Genomic DNA, 8,433 nt, shown 5'->3' on the forward strand with positions numbered 1-8,433 from the left:
AAGTCTGGTAATGTGATACCACCTGCTTTGTTTTTTTTCTGAGGATTGTTCTGGCTATTCTTGGATGTTTGTGTTTCCATATGAATTCCTGTGTTGTTTTTTCTAGGTCTTTATAGAAGAATGTTGTTGGTAATTTAATGGGTATGCATGAATTTGTAGATTGCTTAGGTAAGATGGACATCTTCACAATGTTGATCTCCGATCCATGAGCATGGGATATTTTTCCACTTGTTCATGTCAGCTTTGATTTCTTTGAGCAGTGTTTTGTAATTTTCATTATAAAGGTCTTTCACGTCTCTGGTTAGGAAGATGCCAAGGTATTTCATTTTTTTTGTGGCTATTGTGAATGGAACTGTGTTTTTTATTTGGGTTTCTGTTTGTTTATTATTGGTGTAAAGAAATGTGATTGTCTTTTGTACATTTATTTTGTATCCTGATACTTTGCCAAAGGCCTTTATCACTGTAAGGAGGTCTTTGACAGATTCTCTTGGGTTTTCTAGGTACACGATCATATCATCTGCATAGAGAGATAACTTGACTTCCTCTTTTCCTATTTGAATACCTCTGATTGCCTCCTCTTCTCTGATTGCTCTAGCCAGGACTTCCAATACTATGTTGAACAGGAGGGGTGAGAGTGGGCATCTTTGTCTAGTTCCAGTTTTCAGGGGAATTGGTTCCAATTGTTGTCCATTTAGGAGTATGTTGGCTGTGGGTTTCTCGTAGATGGCCTTTTACTATTTTGAGGTATGTTCCTCGTATGCCTAGATGTTCAAGGGTTTTTATCAAGAAGGGGTGCTGGATTTTATCAAAAGCTTTTTCTGCATCTAATGATATGATCATGTGGTTTTTGTTTTGACATCTGTTGATGTATTTAATTACATTTAAGGTTTTATGAATGTTGAACCAGCCTTGCATCCCAGGAATGAAGCCTACTTGGTCATGGTGGATGATTTTTGAGATGTATTGCTGAATCCGGTTTGCTAGGATCTTGTTGAGAATTTTAGCATCTATGTTCATCAAAGATATTGGCCTGTAGTTCTCTTTCTTTGTTGGATCTTTACCTGGCTTGGGTATCAATGTGATGTTGGCTTCGTAAAATGATTTGGGGAGAGTTCCATCTTTTTCAATCACCTGGAATACCTTCAGTAGGATTGGTATCAGCTCCTCCTTGAATGTCTTATAGAATTCTGCTGGAAAGCCATCTGAACCAGGGCTTTTTTTTTGTAGGAAGTTTTCTTATTATTTAGTCGATTTCCTTGATTGTTATTGGTCTATTTTGGGTCTCAATTTCTTCTTGTTCCTACCTAGGTAGGTTGTGTGATGTCAGAAAGTCCTCCATTTCCTTAAGGTTTTCAAGTTTGTTTCCATACAAGTGTACGTAGTAGTCTCTAATGATCTTTTGTATTTCTTCAAGGTCAGATGTGACTTCATCTTTTGTGTTTCTGATTGTGCTTATTTGGTTTTTTTCTCATTTTTTCTTGGTCAGTCTAGCTAGGGGACCATCAATCTTGTTTATTCTTTCAAAGAACCAGTTTTTTGTTTCATTGATTTTTTTGTATTATCTTTTTGTCTTCTATGTCCTGGATTTGGGCTTTTATTTTGGTGATCTGGATTCTTCTGCTGAAATTAGGGTTTTTGTGGTCTTGCTTTTCCAGCTTCTTTAGGTGGCTTGTTAGGTTGTGAATTTCTGTTCCTTCCATTTTCTTCATGTGTGTTTGTAGGGATATAAATTTCCCCTCTTATTACAGCTTTCAAGGCGTCCCAGAGATTTTGGTAAGATGTTTCTTCATTTTCATTTGTTTCCAGGTATCTTTTGATCCCTGTTTTGATTTTGTCGTTGATCCAGGAGTTGTTTAGCATCATGCTGTTTAGTGTCCATGTCTTTGTGGGTTTTGGGGGGACTTTGTTGGTGTCAATGTTTATTTTTATTCCACTGTGGTCCTAGAAGGTGTTTGGTAGAATTTCGGTTCTTTTAAATTTGCTTATGCTTGATTTATGGCTGAGTATGTGGTCAATCTTAGAATATGTTCCATGTGGTGATGAGTAGAATGTGTATTCTATGGTCTTTGGATGGAGTGTTCTGTAGGTATCAATTAAGTCCATTTGATGCAAAGTCACATTGAGGTTCCGGAACTCCTTGCTGATTTTTTGTCCTGATGATCTGTCTAGGGTTTTGAGTGGGGTATTAAAGTTCCCACTTATGATAGTGTTAGAGTCAATATCTTTCTTTAGTTTTCCAAGAAGTTGCTTTATGAAAGTTGGCGCACCTATGTTGGGTGCATATATGTTTAGGATAGATATTTCTTGTTGATGGATTGAGCCTTTTATCAGTATGTAGTGGCCTTCTGTATCTTTTTTGATTTTTAATAGCTTGAAGGGTATTTTGTGTGAAATTAAGAGCGCTACTCTTCCTTTCTTTTGTATTCCATTCACCTGAAAGTTTGTTTCCCATCTTCTTACTTTGAGTCTGTGGGTGTCCTTTCTAGTGAGGTGAGTCTCTTGAAGGCAATAGATTGTTGCCGGATGATATTTTATCCATTTTGCCATTCTATGTCTTTTCAGTGGTGCATTTAGTCCGTTCACATTTAGGCTAATAATTGAAATGCAAGAATTGATCCCTGTCATAAGGTTCTTACAGAGTTGTTCCTGTTTATTTGTTGTCTTTCTTTGGGTTTTGGAGTTGGTTCATGTGTGTTTTTAATCTTTTGCCTGTACTCTTGTGAAGAATGCTGTTCTTTTTTCTTTTACTTCTGTGTTCAGTACTTTCTTAAGTGTTTCTTGTAGAGGTGGTCTGGTGGCAGCGTAGGTTCTTAGGGATTGGATGTCTGGAAAAGATTTCAATTCTCCCTCACTAATGAAGCTTAGTTTGGCTGGGTAGGTTACTCTTGGTTGAAATTGTTTCTCTCTTAGAACTTTGAAGATAGGGCTCCAGGCTCTCCTAGCCTGAAGGGTTTCTGTGGATAAATCTGCTGCTATTCTAATTGGTTTTCCCTGGTAGGTAGTCTGGCCTTTTTCTCTTGCTGCCTTTAGCATTTTTCCTTTCATAGCTACTTTGTTTAGGCGAATTAACATGTGTCTTGGAGTTGGTCTTCTCATTTGTTGTCTTGCAGGGGTTCTCTGAATCTCTTGTGTTTGAATTTTTTCATCCTTAATCAGATGAGGGAAGTTTTCTTGAATGATTTCATGAAATGCTTGTTCCAGTGTGGCTTCTGTTTCTCTTTCTGCCTCAGGAAGCCCAATTACTCTTAGGTTTGGTCTCTTGAAGTGATCATTCATCTCTTGCAGGCTTTTTTCTGTCTTTTTGAGCTTCTTTTCTATGCTTTTGACAGTTTGGGTTAGTTCTGTGTTTTGGTCTTCGAGCTCTGAGATTCTTTCTTCTGCTTGGCTGATTCTGCTTTCCATGCTTATTAGTCTGTTGTTCATTTCCATCACAGTATTCTTTACTGCAGTCATTTCAGACATCAGCTCCTTCCTATTTTCCTCTTGTCTCTCCTCAATTTTTAAAATTCTCTCCATTAATGTCTTGATGTCTGGGTTTGCTGCATGTAACCAGTCATTCTGGGGACTCTTCATTGTTTGTGTTCCAGAATCTGTTTCCTCAGTGTCTGATTTCCCAGGGGTCTGTATAAGACCTATATTCTTCTTTTGGTTTTTCTTCATTTGTGCAGTTTTTCCCCCTCCCTACTTTTTCCTTCCCTCCATGTCACTGTCTTCTTTAATTCTGTTATTCAGGGGTAAAGGGATTGGTTTTACTTCTGTTTGTGCAATCTCCTCTTCTTTATGTATGTCCTCCTACTTTGTTCAATTCTGAAGTTGCACTCTAGGTTGGAGGTGGTCCTTTTTGCAGTTCTGAGATTTACTTAAGGGGAGAGCTGTGATTCAAAATCTGCCTGCAGGTCCTGGTATTCGCTGACAGGTGTGTGGATAATGTGGAACCTACTTCCCACTGCCTTGGAATCTGTCCATGCAGTGGGGCTGTAGGTTTACTCCCTGAAATAAAATGTGGTTAGCAGAGGGGAGAGAATGGAGCAGATAGTGGGTTGAAGAGGGGAGTGGAGAGATAGAGGAGTAAGGGGGGAAACAAACGAGTGTGCCAACAAATAGAGAGAGAGGCCTATACTGAAAAAGATAAAAGCAATAGACCACAGCTACAGATGAACCAACTCTCATACAAAAAAATAAAAAATAAAAATAAAACATATAGTGATGCTAACATACAAGCTAACCAACCACCTTGTTAGTGTGCGTTCCTCTATACAAAGATATGGTTTACAGAGAGAAGAGAAGAGAAGAAAAAGAAAAGGAAAAAAGAAAAAAGGGAACAATACAGTAGGAATAGAATTAAGTCATTAAGCTAATAGAATCAATGAAGTATACTCTGAGACATTTCGTTTAAGTCCTATATCCTTTCAGGTCTGATTTCTAGTTTTCTTTTCAAGCTGGTAAATTAGTTTGCAGTTAGGGTCAGTTGCCCCTGATCTGCTGTGAAGGACAGTTCAGATTAACCTCTGTTCAGCACTTTGGTCTATGTCTTTATCAAGCTTGTTACTCCCATTTTGGTGTTGTTACCTTGAATCGCCAGCAGGTGGTACTATCTCAGCTGCTCGCCCCAGAGAGGGTGGGGTCGGACAGGAACAAGATGGCTGCCTGCCTGTGAGCAGGCAACAGGAGCCTTACGCCGGGTGGGCAGGACAGTCTCGGATGCAGGAGAGGTGGCAGCGATCACAGCAGATCTTCCCTGAAGGGGTTTGGTGTGGATCGCCTCAGCCTGGGTGGTGTGATGTGCTATCTGTTACAGAGGCCACAGCAGCGGCGGCGACGGCAGCGGCAGCAGGGGGAGGGGCTGCGGTGGCAGCGGCACTGTTTGTGCCGCAGTAACTGTCCAGTCTGTTGCGATGTCCCAGCGGTGGAAACGGCTGAGCTCTGTATGAAGAGCAGGTTGCGATCTTGGGTCCCCAGCCCCCCGGGGCAAGAGTCAGAGACCCACTGCAGATCTCCTTTGCAGAGGGTTTCAGAGACCGGGTTGCCCCATCGCCATCTTACTGCTCCAATTTTTGTCCTTTTAACAATATGTTGTCCATGGGTTCATTGTTGATGGTCTTTTTATTTTGAGGTATGTTTCTCCTATGCCCTAGTGTTCAGGGTTTTTTTTTTTTTTAATCAAAAAGGAATGTCAAGAAAGATTTTGTTAAAAGCTTTTTCTGTGTCTAAAAATATCATAATGTGATTCTTGTTTATACATCAGTTGATGTATTGAATTACATTTATGGTCTTGTGGTTGATATATGTGTGTGTTTTCAATTTTGTTGTTACAATGCATGCTCTTTGATTCTCTGTTTTCCTGAACTTTTGGGAAGTGGGTTGTCATGCCTTTTTTTCCTTTCTACTGTGTTTAATACCTTTCTACATGTCTCTTGTAGAACTGTTCTGGAGGCAGCATAAACTCTTAGGGATTGAATTTCTGGGAAGAATTTTAATTCTCCATCACTGATGAAGTTTAGTTTAGAAGGTAGGAAATTCTTGGTTGGATTTGCTTGTCTTTGAGATCTTTGAAAATTGGACATCAGTCTCTTCTAGCCTATAGTGTTTCTGTAAATATGTCTAGTGCTACTCTATTTTGCCTTCCCCAATAGGTAGTCTAACCTTTCTCTCTGGTTTCCTTTAGGATTTTTTCTTTTATACCTACTTATTGTAAGTGAATTACTATGTGTTTAGGAGTAAGTCTTCTTACTTGATGCCTTGTAAGGGTTCTCTGAATCACTTATGTTTGGATGGTCATGTCTCTGATGAGTGAAGGAAGTTTTTTTGGATGACCTCATGGAATGTTTGCTCCAAGGTGGTCTCTGTCTCTTTTTCTGCTTTAGGAAAGCTGATAAGGCATAAGTTAAGCTTTTTAATATATGTGCATATATCTTTAGATTCTGTTTTGTACTTTAAGCTTCCTTTCTATGATTTTAACAGATTAGATTAGTTCCATATTTTGGTCCTCAAGTTCTGAGATTCTTTCTTCTGTTGGTTAATTCTGCTTTCCATGCTTATCAGTTTGTTATTTATTTCATTCACTGTATTCTTTACGGGTTGCATCTCTGTAACTAATTATTTCATTTTTTCATCTTGCCTAAATTCTTATTTATCTTTTCCAATCATTCCTTGATCTCTGCATTTATGATTTGAGATAAGTCAATCTGGTTGCTTATCACTGTTTGTGTTCTAAGGTCTTTATTTTCCAGCACTGTCTTTCTAGAGCTCTCTGGGTTTTCAGTGTTTTTTCATGATTTCTCTACATTTGTGATAAATTTTTCTTTTCTCTTTACTTATGTTGCTCAGTAAGAGGGAATGTCTTCACTTCTGTTTGCTCAACCCCCTATATTTCCTTAGGTGAAACCTCCAAAATTGTTCGATTTTGAGGCCAGATTAAGGGTAGAGAGCCATGCAACTTTGATATTTGAATAAGGTGTACTGTGGGATGCTAAGATTCAAAAGTTGCCTGCAGATCATAACGGTGGCTGACTGGGGTGTGGACTCCCTGGGACCCACTTTACACCACCTCACAGTCCATGCAATGGGAATGTATGTATATCACCTGGGTACGAAATAACATATGGGAATGGAAAATAACTGAGAAATAGAGAAAGAAGAAAAAAAATGAAGAGAAAGAAGTAGATAATGAAACTCAAACAAACCAACAGACAAGTGAAAAGTAGAAAAAAAGATAAATTCTAAAACTGACAATGTGGGAACCTTTTCACATACAAATATACCCTTATGTGAAAAAAGAAGAAGAAATAAAACAAAACAAAATACACACACACATAACACCCAGCAAAATATATATAGAGAAAGCCGGGAAAAATAAAAAGAGAAATAATAAAAGAGCACCAAATAAAACAAAAATAACCAAAAAAACAACTTTTGTAATCTTTTATCGCCCTCTTGTGGCAGTGTCTGAAACTTTGGGTTCCTTGTCAGATCCAAGCACCACTACACTAGACTCATGACATAGGAGAGGGAGCTCTGACTTCCAGCTCTGTCCTGTATCTCACCATGTGGTCTGGGAGTGGCTATGAACCTCCCCGTCCCCCCCCCCCCCACAGATCTGCCTGTGTTGGCTCTCTCTGCATGCACCTATCAGCTCGCTCCCATGCGGGTCACAGGCATTATGAATCGCTGGGGGAAGGGAGTTGAATCAGTTCAAAACTCACCCCCAACCATCTGCTGTGGGCCGAGTTCTTCATCTCTGATTGCAGACTAGTCTCACAATTGTTCCAGTTCAGGGGATGAGACGACTGGATCTCTCCCACCAGCCTGTCCCTCTGGAGACACTGCCCCCAGGGAAACCTTTCTGGGTGGACAGTGATCAACCTTAAAGTGATGCTGAATTCACCTCTCAGTTTCAGGGAGTAGGTCCGGTGAATATAAGGGCAGGCAAGAGTCCATCTCCACCCAAGTACCAGGATAAGGCAGTGGGGGTGTCTCTGCATCTCCTCCTTAATTGGGGCTTGGTCATTTGTTTTTCCAGTGTATTCTTTGTGGTTCCCAGTGCCAATGTCCGATTTGGCACCAGTAGCAGCTGTTTTTCAAATCTGTCTTTTAGGTAGGGTCACAGAGATGGTGCCTGCCTCTGGGTTGTGGGTCATGCTGGGATCTGAATAGCTGTGCATGGGGCAGCCGTCTCAGCAGGAGGGTTCAGGCCACTTGTTCGCGGATCCCCACTCAAGACACTCGCCCACTCACTTGCCCACACACATTTGTCCTTATGCACACTCATTTATAATATGATGACTCATACACTCCAAGTGAAATCATTGTCATCTTGGAATCTCCTCCAAGTATGAGTCTTGATTTTTGAATCCATTTTCCTTAAACTGGAAAAAGTGAAACACCGTGTCATGTTTATTTGGGGAATAAAGTGACACAGCCTGGATGTACCATATAAACAAAGCAGTACTACTCTTCTCACAATATCAAAAGGAAAGTGAGAGCTTTTCACCAGTTACTAATAATTTCTTTGGCATCATTTAAACAAGAAAATCTGTTCAAATTGAAGCAAAAGTTTTCTGAATATTTGCAGAGACAGTATTGATATTGTGAGTGGACTTCGTAATGTACTTATGTTTCGGATAGCATGTGAAACTTTGTTAAGTTAATTAATTTTTTGGTGTTACTTGATAATTTGAGTAATAAATTTCAATAAAATCTACAAGATTTATATTATTATTATTATTATTTATTTTATTTTTTTGAGTTGGAGTCTCACTCTGTCGCCCAGACTGGAGTGTAATGGCAGTTCCCGGCCACCGCAGCCTCAACCTACTGGGATGCAGCGATCCTTCCATCTCAACCTCCCAAGTAGCCGGAACCATAGGCGTGTACAACCACATCCGGCTAATTTTTGATTTATTGTAGAGATGAGGTCTCCCCAGGTTGCCCGGG

The sequence above is a fragment of the Carlito syrichta genome, unplaced genomic scaffold, assembly GCF_000164805.1.
Source record: "Carlito syrichta isolate Samal-C Ts95f unplaced genomic scaffold, Tarsius_syrichta-2.0.1 Scaffold82710, whole genome shotgun sequence".
Classification (NCBI taxonomy): Eukaryota; Metazoa; Chordata; class Mammalia; order Primates; family Tarsiidae; genus Carlito; species Carlito syrichta.